The sequence below is a fragment of the Pelodiscus sinensis genome, chromosome 16 (assembly GCF_052426305.1).
Source record: "Pelodiscus sinensis isolate ZL-2025 chromosome 16, ASM5242630v1, whole genome shotgun sequence".
Taxonomy (NCBI): Eukaryota; Metazoa; Chordata; order Testudines; family Trionychidae; genus Pelodiscus; species Pelodiscus sinensis.
In genome coordinates this window covers 24,219,632-24,232,279 of record NC_143067.1, presented here as the reverse complement: position 1 = coordinate 24,232,279, position 12,648 = coordinate 24,219,632, and the positions used below count along the sequence as shown (strand labels likewise).

Here is a 12,648-nt window from a genome sequence, read left to right as displayed (position 1 = left end):
TCACCACTTTGTCTTACAAAAAACACAGACAGGTGTTATCATCTATTACAGCCTGAACAACAAATGATGAACCATGTTGGGGATCAGGAAATAATTCAGCGCTATTACAAAATGAACTACTTGGAGGTATCAGATTTGAGTTTAGGAGGAATTTAGATGAGGAAAGTGATGGCCTGGTAAAGAGGGGAACCATGGCAATAGTCACAAAGCAGACTATGTAAGTAATGTTCCTATGAATGTATTCCTCAGAAAAGGAGTATACGACTTGGGTAACTTCATGACATTTTTTATGAAGTCTTTTTCAGGGAATAATCTTTTTTTTAAAACTAGGCAACTCCCTTTTCTCTGTATCCATAGCTTCCACTCCCGCCCCTCTTGCCACTAGGTAGCAGTATGTTGTCCTCAACTTGGATATAGACAAAATGTCAAAGGCTTCAATACCTGTGGGCTGTGTCTACACTGGCATGAATTTCTGGAACTGCCACTTTGTTTTTCCGGAAAAGGAGCGTCTACATTGGCAGGCTGCTTTTCCGAAAAAGCCCTTTTTCCGGAAAAGCGTCTGTGGCCAATGTAGACGCGCTTTTCCGGAAAAGAGCCCCGATCGCCATTTTCGCGATCAGGGCTTTTTTCCGGAAAAGACTACTGGGCTGTCTACACTGGCCCTTTTCCTGAACAGTGTTCCGGAATAAGGACTTATGCCTGAGTGGGAGCAGAATAGTTTTTCCAGAATAGTGGCTGATTTTGTACAGTAGAGCGTCATTGCTTTTCCGGAAATTCAAGGGCCAGTGTAGACAGCTCGCAGCTTATTCCGGAAAAGCGGCTGATTTTCCAGAATAAGTGGCCCAGTGTAGACACAGCCGTGATGTTTCCAAAGCATTAGTACTTGGGGTTGTGTCTAGCATTATTGATTTTGGCTTCCTGCAGACAAACTTTCAGAACTTTTGGTGTGCCTGTCTCTAATAATGGCAAAAAGCCATTAAAGCCTTTGTTAACTCATTGCACTCATGTAACAGACAGCAGAATAGTAAACAAACAGAGGTGCACGTAATACTCATTTTTAAAAAATGCAGCTAATATTTTTCACATTAACTTTCTCAGAGAGAAAATGTTAGTTCACCATACTGATGCATTAAAATAAAAGGAAATTCCTCAATATGTTTTTCTTCAGAAGAATTTCTGAAGCTCACTCAGTTGAACTCTGGAGATATTTCTTTGCTTCAAAATCACCATAGGTAAAACCCAGCCCTTAAACTTTCTCATAATTTGTACATTGACAGGTAGTTTGAAGCCCATAAAGTAAATTATGAGATTTACAAAACTGCCTATTAACTCCATTGTTTTCATCTGTCATTTAATATAACATTAAGTCTAAACTAGACCAACTAATCTGTTTATTTTCAACTTGTTTTTAAAGTTTGTTCAGGATTTCCAAATACTGTTTTCTCTCTGAACAACCTGATTTCCTAGTTTTGACGCTATTGTTTCTGTAGATCTTGTCTTGCTAAGTTATTTTTACAATATTTGAAAATAAAATTAGTTTTTAAAACTAATCCATAACTGTTTGGATTTAGATTTTTTTCTGAACTATTTTAACTCGTACTGTATTGTTAGTAGATGAAATCCCAAAATGAAGCTAGCTATAAGCAGACTACTAGAGTTGTGCAAAGGATGAAAGTCTATTTTCTAAGGGATTTTGATATTTTGAAATTTGACTTCATTTTCAATTGGAATGAAATGCAAAAATTCCAAAATCTTCCACAAAGTGAATTTTAAATTATTTTGGGTCAATTTCATTTTGATTTTGACTAGATACAAAATGAAAAGTCAATATTTTTGTTTTGAAAATGTCAAAATGGATAGTCTGACATTGTTGATATTTTTCTAGTTTTCTTCTGAAATGAAATTCCATTAAAACTAAATTGAATTTTGTGAAGTGTTTCAGTTTTATCAGAACTGCATATTACTATAGACTATGGCTCTCTGTTTCTGCAACTATCCCTATAGATGACACTCTTGTCCTATTTGTCTGCTTCTCTTAGCATTTCTTTCCCTGCAGTGTGCTGCACAATACAAACCCATCATAGACTTTGTCACCCCTTCTCTGCAATATGGGGTGCCTCACACTGTTTTGCTACTGGGAATCTTCACAAGCAGGATGTAAGTTACACTCTGAGGGCACGTCTTCACTCGCTATGCTGGAAATCAACATTCTGGCATTTGATTTTGCTGATCTAGTATCAATCCATAAATTGAATGCTGCTTGCTCCAACCAGTGCTTGTACACCTCACGGCTGTGAGTAGTAAGGGAAGCTGACAGGAGCATTTGTTCCCGTTAGCCTCCTGCCTCCGCCAAGCTCGGCTAAAGGTAAGCTGACTTGAGCTACGTGTTCTACATAGTTGGAGTTGAATACCTTAAGCCAGTGGTCTCCAATCTTTACACCCAAGATCACTTTTTAAATGTCAGGACAAGCCAAGATCTACTCCATCCCTTCCCCAAGACCCCACCCCTTCCTTAAAGCCCTACCCTCTTCTCTCCATCACCTGCTGTCCCTGGCCCTTATCACACTCAGAGAACGGCTACACTGCCACTTTTTTTTCAATCTTTCTATTGGAAGAGATTTTTCCAACATTTGGCCCATCTAGATTGGGCCAAATGTGGGGGGAAAAAACCTTTTTTTTTTTTTTTTTTTTTTGGAAGCCCTCTTATTCCTTGTGGAATGAGGAATACAGGGGCTGCCAAAGGAGCATGTTTGCCGGAAAAACTCCTGTAGTCTAGCCGTACCCTCACTGGGTTGAGACAGGTGGTGCGGGCTCTGGGGTGGGAATGAGGGATTTGGGTGTGGGAAAGGATGAGAGGTGCAAGCTCTGGGAGGGAATTTGGATACAGGAGGATGTGGAGAAGGGGATGCCGGCTCAGGAGAGGGCTCCAAGCCGGGGAGTGTTGGGCTCAGGTGGAGCATTGGGGTGCTGAGGAAGCCACATGCTTGTGGATGTGAGGGTGCAGGAGTTTGGGTTGGGGGGCGTGAGGGGCTCAGGGCAGGAAGGTTGGGAGTATGAGGGCTTGGCCCCAATTGGGGGCTTGTTGGCCAGGCTTCATTTTTAAATAAAATATTATGTCAAACAAAAGCTTTCAGCATTGTCTTTATTTGAGAGGGGTGGGGAACCTGTTTTGAGTCAGGAGTCACTGACCCACAGAAAAGTCAGTTGGGGCTACACACGTGAGATCCAAAACCCCTCAAGCCTGACTAATGTGGCCCCAACTGTGCTGGTGGGGACAGGGGACTGGGTGCTGGGGCAGGGGACAGGGTACTTGTGGGGGTCTGGGTGTGGGGAGGGGACGGGGTCTGGTACCTGGGGATCCTGCAGCTGTGGCCCAAAGCCCAGGAAGTGCACAGGCTGCTCCTCTGCCCCCCAAACAGCCAGTGCAGTACTTGAGACGCCAGTCCGTCATGTGTCGGGGACTTTCTTCCCCTGCTGCCTTCCTGCGTGGGGGGGAATGGAAGTCCCGGACTGCACCAGTTCCAACTGCTTGGGCAGCATGCGCCTTGCTCTTCCTCTCCCCATGGCAATGTGCACTGCCTAAGCAGTTGAAACTGGTGCAGTCCCAGACTCTTCCCTCCCCCACACGCAGGAACGTAGCAGGGGAAGAAAGTCCACAGCATGCAACACACTGGCATTTTAGGTACCGCATCGGCTGTTTGGGGAGGGGGGCGGGAAAGAGCAGCCCACGCACTTCCAGGACCTGCCGCTCAGCTGCAGAACTCCTCCCCACCCACCCCGCGAACCCACAGGAGGCCTGCACTACCTCCATTGTTGCTGGTTCTTGGGGTGGGGGGCATTGAGAGGGAATCCCCAAAAGCCTCATGATCCACCAGTTGATGGCTATCAGTGGGTTGGTGACCATGGCCTTAAGCCAACCTTCAAGGTCTAGTGTTGATCTGACCTGAGTGTCTGTGTATAGCCACAACCCTGATCTAGCAACTCTGACCCCAGTTGCCTGTTGGCAAATACCAGCTACATTCTGGCTTTCCGCAACCTTGGTTACTACTAGGCAGGTGAACCCAACACACTCCCAGGACTGGATTTCTTTCTCTCTCCCTGCCCCACCCCACCGTCCCTCAAAAAAAAGTGTTCTGCATTATGCAGCCCATTCCCGGACAATTCAGACATAATAAGCCTATTGCCCCTCTAAGGAGATCAGTGTACAACAATTTGCTATCATAAATGGAACTGCCTAAATCATTCAGTTTAAAGACAATGCTGAATTAGTTTATAATTAAACTTGTTTTATTCTTTAAGAGATTTTAAGAGTACATATAAGAGTTAAATGGTTATAAGTAAATCTAAAATGTGTTCTAAACTTAACAAAAATTTGGTTCAAAGTGAAACTCTTACCACATGCTCCTAGCAATAGGGCTGACCAAATTTCAGGTCACCATCTGCTCGTGAAGTCCATAGGCTTTTTTGTCATCTTATATAGAAAAGAGATTAATTGAGGGCAAGAACATGGGATGCTTTTGCCCTTCACTTCTATAATTGATACCCTTTGAAATTGGATTTTCCTAAGGGTGACCCTTAGATAAAGTTCCATCCTGCTGTGAGTATGGAGGCTGATTGGTGGTGAAAGCATTTCAATAGTGCTGTTTGCTAAGATGCAGCTGTATTTGTTCCTGCTCCACTTCCTTTCTGAAGAATAGCCACTTAGTGACTGCCCATCAGCTTTGCTAACACCTGGCTAGAAATTTAAACTTGTCCTTAGTCTTTGAGAAACAGGTTTACCCACTCTCCAGTCTTCTGGAAAATGCACTTCAGTTATTTCACCTTATGTTAATACATTTTCATAATATTGCTACATTAATTCCACCATGATGGTATTAACCAGCAAGTTAGTTTTTAAACTATCTAGCAAATCATATTTTGTACAAAAATTACCACCATGCAGGGTATAGGGTGTGAATACAGGGGTGCATGTGGTCATTTCTACAGATGACTTTACTCACACTGTCTTCTATGCATGGAATTCCTTTCAGAAGTGGTCTGCCAAACCACTAACTTCTCTTTGAACTGTGATGAGGGAAAGTCATTTTTTTTCTTAATAATGGCTTGCTCCATCATGCTGTGCATAAGTCATTATTGTATTGATGTTAGCTCTGTGTCTGTTCTTACTGCTGTTTTGTTACCCATCCATCTGACATTAGGTCCTGAGCCAACAAGAAATAGAATGTAAGTAGACTGCTGTGCTTATACCCTGCACATTGCAAGATTAGGGTAATAGATTTTAAGATCTTCAAGATAGGGAGAATGTCTTCCTATTTGTACTATGAGGAAACTTGCACATTCTTGGATAGTGTCAAATAATTGTTAGCCTGTATGATGTTGGTACAAAAGTAAACAGAGCAGTCTAAATAGCAGAAAGCAAATAAGGGTTTTCCTAATATATTGGTTTCAATCTAAGTAGTAATTAGTAAAACAGGGAAGCCTTTTTGAAGCTGACCACAATCTTTCCTTTATTCTTCCCACATTGTTTATTTAATAGACCTGAACCTATAAACAATAGAATGAAATACATCAGTAAACAGCAGAGGCATCCACTTGCATCTAGCCAATAGGAAGAAATGAGTATGAGCAGTCAGCACTGATGAGCAGAAATAGAATGAGTGGATAAAGTGTAATTTGTCAACTGAGTAGGTGTATTTTTATTTACAATTTACTTTGAGACCAAACTATTTTAAGCCCAAAACTGTTCACTCTCCAAGTCAGAGAGATGTAAATGAATGAAAAACTCATGAGGACCAGGTTTTGTTTATTTGTTTAATGCCCATCTGTATTTTACTGGGAGGATGCCAGGAAAAAACCCCATTCATATTGCTACCATGCGCACTAGCTTTAGAGCCTTTTTGCTTACAGGCTGCGGCAACTGCAGCAGAGATTTAGGTACCAAACCTAGCTCAGCCTCAAGTATTTTTAATTGAATATTTATATTGTATAGCAGAGGTCCCCAAAGTGGGGGGAGTCTGTGCATGTGTGCACACACACCCAAAAAAGAGAGAGGCACGAAGGAACATCCAGCAGGGCACAGGCCAGCCCTCACCAGGTGAGGAGAGAGTAACTCTTGGCCCATTCTGTTCTGCTCTTGCCCTCAGCCATATTCCCATGCTGACCTCAGCTTTGACTGTAGCTCCAGTCCCAGCTGGGTGCAAGGCCAGGAGCAGAGCTACACCTGACTGGGACCTGGAAACCACAACTCCACTTTTGTCCTTGGTTCCTGACCAAAGTCCTGTTCCTGGTCCCAAACCCACCCCAATGTGGCTCCAGCCTCAACCCCCCTTTACTTCTGTCTGTCTCTCTTCCCCCCCTCCTTCCCTCAAAGGCCACACAAGCATAAGGAGGACACAACTCTCAGCAGTTGGGGACCACTGCCATATAGGAACAGGGATGAAGAGAGGACCAGTGTTCACTAGAAACAATTCTTAAGTTTAAGATTTTTAAACTACATAAAAATAACACCCACCAATAACTGCCTGGGACCCCATAGCTCTGTGCATGGTGTGACCTTGCTCCAACAACTCCCTGGGAGACCCTACTGTTCACTGTGAGGGAAAGACCTTATGACCACCTGCTACCGTATATGACATATATATCAGACATGGCCAAACTGCAGCTCATAAGCATTTTTACTTTTCTCCATCTACCGGACTGGAGGGGGGAGGAAAGAAGCTGGGTGCTTCTGTCTTGCAGTACGATGGTGAAGCTAGGGGCTTCTACCCAGCAGGATCAGGGCTCTTGAGGAATGAGTCCTGCGGGTTGCACCTGCTGTGGCTCAAGATTTCAGCAGCAGCCAGGCTGAAGCACTGAGCCATGGCAGGCGCACCCACAGGGCTGGAGCCCTGAGACCCCATCCCTGTAGATCTGAAGCCCCGAGACCCGGCAGGTACCTTTCGTGGGGTGGAGCTCCGAGTTCCCTCCCTGCGAGGCTGAAACGCAGAGCCCCAGTTCTTACCCCTCTGAAGCTCGTTATAGGCAGCTGGGAGGGTCGGTAAGGTATAGGCAAAAGGAACCAATCCCCCCGCACCACACACACGCTAGGCCCCTCCCCACACATATTTACCCCGTCACATGACAAAGGAGGCCCTGCTATGCACCTTCTGATTGGTCCTGTGCATTATTCCCTGTGATTGGCCTGCTCTCGGACACCCCCCCTTCCCACGTGAGGGGGGCGAGTCACGCGATTTCCGGGAACCCGTCAGGAAGAGACATAAACAAAACAAACCCCAAAGCAGCATGGAGGGTCCGGGCCGGAGCGGGACGGGCGGCGCCCCCTACTGAGACACTCCTCTCCCCCGCTGGGTCGGGGGCACGCCAGGTGAGGGACAGATGCTGCTGCAGCCTCGGACAGGGAGGGGTCGTGGGGATGGTGGTAGCAGTAGCCCCCGGCAGGGCGGAGGCTGTAGACACTGTGGCACTAGTAGCCCATGGAAGGATAGGGGCTTCGGGCTGCTGTGTGAAGGCTGGCGCAATCGCTGCCGCGACTGGGGGCTGCATTCAGCGCTCCTTTAACCCAGCAGCGGAGATCAGGAGCATCGCTGATGCACACGGGCAGGAACCGGGGCATTGAGGCCAGGACAACCAGAGGCTGAAAGAAGGGGTGTGTCTGCCTCTGATTCCTTCTCCTGGGTTTGGAGAGGCGCGTGGGCTGGGGAAGTATCACGCGGATAGAGGTGTGGAGATCGGTAGACACTCCTCCAATGGTTGCTGGTAGTAGAATAGGAACAGCTCCGTGCTAGGCAGATGTCTGAGTTGCTCTGTTTCTGAGGTTTCTGGCCCTTTGGGACGGTGATAGTACCGATGTAGCTTCTTATGCCTGCTGTGTACTTTGAAAATGAATGGCTGCGAGTTGTAGCAAAGGAGTTGGAAGAGAGTGCAAAGGAAAGAAACAACATATGCAAGGGCGCGCACATGTTGTCGACTTCCATTCCAGATTACATCGATCAGGAGGGGGTCTGTATTGTGACAAGGGGAGCAAACCCTGCTCAGTACGATTATAGGGATTAAAGCACCTTCGCTACAGGGGATGGTTGTGTGGGCGAAGGGTATCAGTACATATAGGGGAGACAAGCCACAGTTGAGTGGGTGAGGAGTGTGGGAAGTGGCTGAGTGAGGCTCCCTGCTCAGCCCTGTGACCCTGTGTAACTAGTTTGGGGTTTTGGGGTTCATCGGGACAGGCCTGAACCGGCTACCATCAAAATCCATCCTTATTTCTTCCCCTGGAGAGGGATTGTGGAGCGAGTCTGGATGCCTGTAAGCCTCCTGACCCTAGGAGAGAAGAGTAGCTACCTATGGGTACCCCAGCGGTCGGTGGGGCGAGGGGAGCCCCCGCTCCCGTGTCTATACGGTGGAGTTGATGAGGGTAGATTCCTTTATTGCTTCCCTCTGGACCGAAGTAGCTCCCCGCTCCTCCTTTCCTTGCGGCGTGGGAACAGCGGCACAGCCTAGCTGAGGAGGCTCCGAAAGTGATTTGTTTACATGTTGCCTCACACTAGCTTGAAAGAGCCGCTGGGTGGGTGAGTGGCGGCGTTTCGGGCCAATGGGTGCGAACTTAGGAGGTCGATTGGCCAATCAGATTGGGAAGGGGCTGGGGCTGGCTGTGTCACTGGTTAGGCTGTGTTTAGTGCTGGTTGGTGGGGCGGCCATGTTGGCTAGGAGGTGTGTTAGTGGGTCAGGAGAAGGAGGAGGCGGCGGCGAGGCCGAGGCACGAGGGGTTGGCGAGGGGCAGCTCCCCACAGAGCGGGGGTGGTAACATCTGGGCGGAGCTGGGCCGAAAGTGGGGGAGTCAGGCGGGCTCAACCAGGGGTGTCCCATGAAGGGCAGCTCCTTCCCCTTTGAGGTGACGGGAGAGGCACAGGTAGGGCTCCGGGGCGAGGCAGAAGGGGAGCTGGTGTCTGACTTAGTGATTGGGCTGGGAGGCAAGACGTGTCAGCAGGCACAAGCTGGCCAGGACGTAGTTTACAAAACTAGTGAAACACCCCCTCTTCTGCTGTCACTACCCTACACACACTGGGACCAGCTTCCCTAATTGCCACCTGACCCAGGGCAGACCTAAAACCTTGCTGTGCAAATTGACGTAGTGACTTGTCAGGACTTCTCATCACTAATAGTGTATGTTTGTATCAGGAAACTGAGGATGAAACTTTTTTTTTTTTGTTGATATAGAGTCTCTGTAACTTGTTCTTTGAAGTTACATTCTCTGTTCATGTTTAAACCCTCCCTTCTTGCCCCATGAGTAGGTTTGTTTTGGTCAATTTCACAGTCGTAGGATTTTAAAACTAGTAATTTTCATGAGTTTAACTATTTAAGTGGAAGATGTCTTGGTGTTCTAAATGTAGGGATCCTGACCCAAAAATGAGCTGAAGTCTAAGGTGGGTACCACAAGGTTATTGGGTTTATTGTAGTCCTGTTGTTCTTACTTCTGTACCGCTGCAGGTGGTGGTGCTGCCTTCAGAGCTGAGCATCTAAAGAACTGTATATGCTGGCTGGGAACCCAGCTGTGATGGCAGAGCCATTGCCAATAGCAGCACAGAAGTAAGGATGGCATAGTATGGTGGTGGTATCCTTTTGCACTGCTGCCTGCAGAGCTGGGTCATCAGTCAGCAGCTGCCACTCTCTGGCCACCCTGCCCTGAAGGTAGTAATGTGGAAGGAAGTGTGGCACTGTATAGTATTGCCACTCTTACATTTCTGCACTGTTGCTGGTGGGGCACTGTCTTCAGAGCTGGGCAGATAGACCAACAATTAGTGCTCTTTGGCTGCCTGGCTCTGCAGGCAGTGCAGAAGTAAGGGTGGCAGTAACATGGCCTCCCCCCAACCAAAAAGTAACCTTGCAACCCCCTTGCAACTTCCTTTGGGTCCAGACCCCAAATTTGAGAAGCACTGGTCTCCCCCGTGACATTTGTACAGCATATGGTAAAAGCACAAAAAAGACCAGATTTCAGAAGGGAAGACCAAATCCCATGGTCTGAAATGCATTTTTCATGGCCATGAAATTGGTAGAGTCCTACCCTTAAGTCTTTTCACTTCACATTGTAAATGAGGCATAATGATATACATTATTGATTCTCTACAAAAAAGTTTGATCAAAAATTCAGAAAATGTCATAAAATGTTCACTAACTATTCTAGAAATGTGGAGTTTAATCCAGTATTTATCTGAATTACATCCATTTTTTAAGAAAATTAAGATATTTATCCTAGCAGGAAATTTCTGTTCAACCTTCCTTCCATTCTTTTAAATAAGAAATAACATTCCGTGAGCTCATTCTTTTAAGGAGTTTTGTGTTGATGGACCCTGGCACAAAGTCTCTTTCAAAATAATGGGTCTCCGAATAGATATACTTCTGCACCTACAAGGACCCTTCCCTCCTTTCAGCTGGCATCTGCTTACAGGGAACTCTTTGTATGATTAGGACCTTTTTATGAACTACTGAATGTATTCTTCCCTTTGAGTAAAGGTGCATACCCTAATTTCATCCCTGTGATTTGACAGTTCCTTAATACAACTGTGGAATGAGAATAGGTGAGGCACACTATTTTTTTTAGAGGATTATTTTCAATAACTGATCAATAATTAATATTTTAATTTCAGGACCAGAATTCTTCTAGCATTTATTCTCAACTAACCAATTACAAAAAATGTTCCACTCATTTCAAATTCCAATACAGACTAGATACTTCAAGTTTTCAACTGTACACACTGAAATATTAATTTCAGGATTGACAGCACAGGAAGCCCAATCTGTTCACTGTGTAACTCCTTGAGGTCTCCCTGCTGTAAAAGTGTCAAAGTGCTCAGACTTGGCCCCTGGTCTTTCAAGCTATAAGAGACTTGAATTCAAAATACAGTAATAAAAAGGTGGGCTGACATCTAGATTGTATTCCAGAAAGCTTGCTTCTGTGCACAGTTCAGGTTCCCTTGTGGGGTTTTTAATTATATCATTTGCACATAATTTTTGGAGTAAGAATAGTAAATGTGACTACAGGAGTCTGGGGGACTGGTGCATTTTTCTCGTGAGCAGCCTAGATAAGGGATGGAATCTGTTAGTCTAAAATATTTTTAGTACAGGCAGTCCCCGAGTTACGCGGATCCGACTTATGTCGGATCCGCAGTTACGAACGGGGCACTTCCTCTCCCTGGTCTCGAGCAGACCAGGGAGAGGAAGCAAAGCGGAGGCGGAACGCGCGGCCAGCTGACAGCCCAGACGCGTCTGGGCTGTCAGCTGGCCGCGCGCTCCGCTCTGCTCCCCCCCCCCCCCCTCTGCAGACCAGGGGGAGGGGGAGCAGAGCGGAGCACGCGGCCAGCTGACAGCCCAGATGCGTCTGGGCTGTCAGCTGGCCGCGCGTTCTGCCGCTCTGCTCTGCTCCGCTCTGCTCCCCCTCCCCCTGGTCTGCAAACCATGGGGGGGGGGGAAGCAGAGCGGAGCACGCGGCCAGCTGACAGCCCAGACGCTTCTGGGCTGTCAGCTGGCCGTGCGTTCTGCCGCTCTGCTCTGCTCCGCTCTGCTCCCCCTCCCCTGGTCTGCAAACCATGGGGGGGGGGGAAGCAGAGCGGAGCAGAGCAGAGCGGCAGAACGCACGGCCAGCTGACAGCCCAGAAGCGTCTGGGCTGTCAGCTGGCCGCGTGCTCCGCTCTGCTTCCCCCCCCCCATGGTTTGCAGACCAGGGGGAGGGGGAGCAGAGCGGAGCAGAGCAGAGCGGCAGAACGCGCGGCCAGCTGACAGCCCAGACGCATCTGGGCTGTCAGCTGGCCGCGCGTTCCGCCGCTCTGCTCTACTCTGCTCCCCCTCCCCCTGGTCTGCAGACCTGGGGGACAGGGAGCAGAGCAGAGCAAAGCCGCGGAGCCCGAGGGCAGCAGGATAGCCACGGCGCGTCTGGGCTGTCCCGCTGCCCGCGTGTTCCGCCGCTTTGCTCCCCGTCCCCCTGGTCTGCAGACCAGGGGGACGGGGAGCAAAGCAGAGCAAAGCCACGGAGCCCGAGGGCAGCAGGATAGCCACGGCGCGTCTGGGCTGTCCCGCTGCCCCCGTGCTCCGCGGCTTTGCTCCGGACGCCTGTGGTACAGCAGCTGGGGCGCTGCCGGTTGGTCCCGTAGCGCCGCTCTGGGTGCCACTGGACCAACCCAGCAGCACCCCAGCTGCTCTGCCCCAGGTGTCCCCTAGTCAGCAGCTGCTGAAAATGACCAGTGGCTGACTACAGGAAGCCCCTGCCCCGGGCTTCCTGGAATCAGCCGCTGATCAGTTTCAGCAGCAGCTGACTTGGGGATGCCTGGGGTTCTTAAGTTGAATCTGTATGTAAGTCAGAACTGGCGTCCAGATTCAGCCACTGTTGAAACTGATCAGTTTCAGCAGCGGCTGAATCTGGACGCCAGTTCCGACTTACATACAGATTCAACTTAAGAACAAACCTACAGTCCCTATCTTGTACGTAACCCGGGGACTGCCTGTAATTGGTATGTTTGGGATTGCCAACTAATCTGGTATGGTTGATCCTGAAGTAAAGTGGAGGGTTTACATGGCTTGTAAAACTCCTTGCTCCTGAAATGAAAAATGAATTATAATTCTCAGTACTGAAAAAGTGCTGTACAAATACTAGCTAACCGAAGA

The 12,648-nt window shown here is 48.0% G+C and overlaps 1 protein-coding gene across 2 annotated transcripts in view; it reads left to right on the top strand.

The window, feature by feature from the left end:
* The first annotated feature begins 7,203 nt into the window (after positions 1-7,203).
* Positions 7,204-12,648, top strand: part of CREBRF (CREB3 regulatory factor) — a 36,302-nt gene continuing 30,857 nt past the window's right edge. For both annotated transcript variants that reach the window (XM_006138136.5, XM_075900265.2), the window contains exon 1: positions 7,204-7,363. The gene's annotated coding sequence lies outside the window, so the exon portion shown is untranslated. The remainder of the gene's footprint in view (positions 7,364-12,648) is intronic.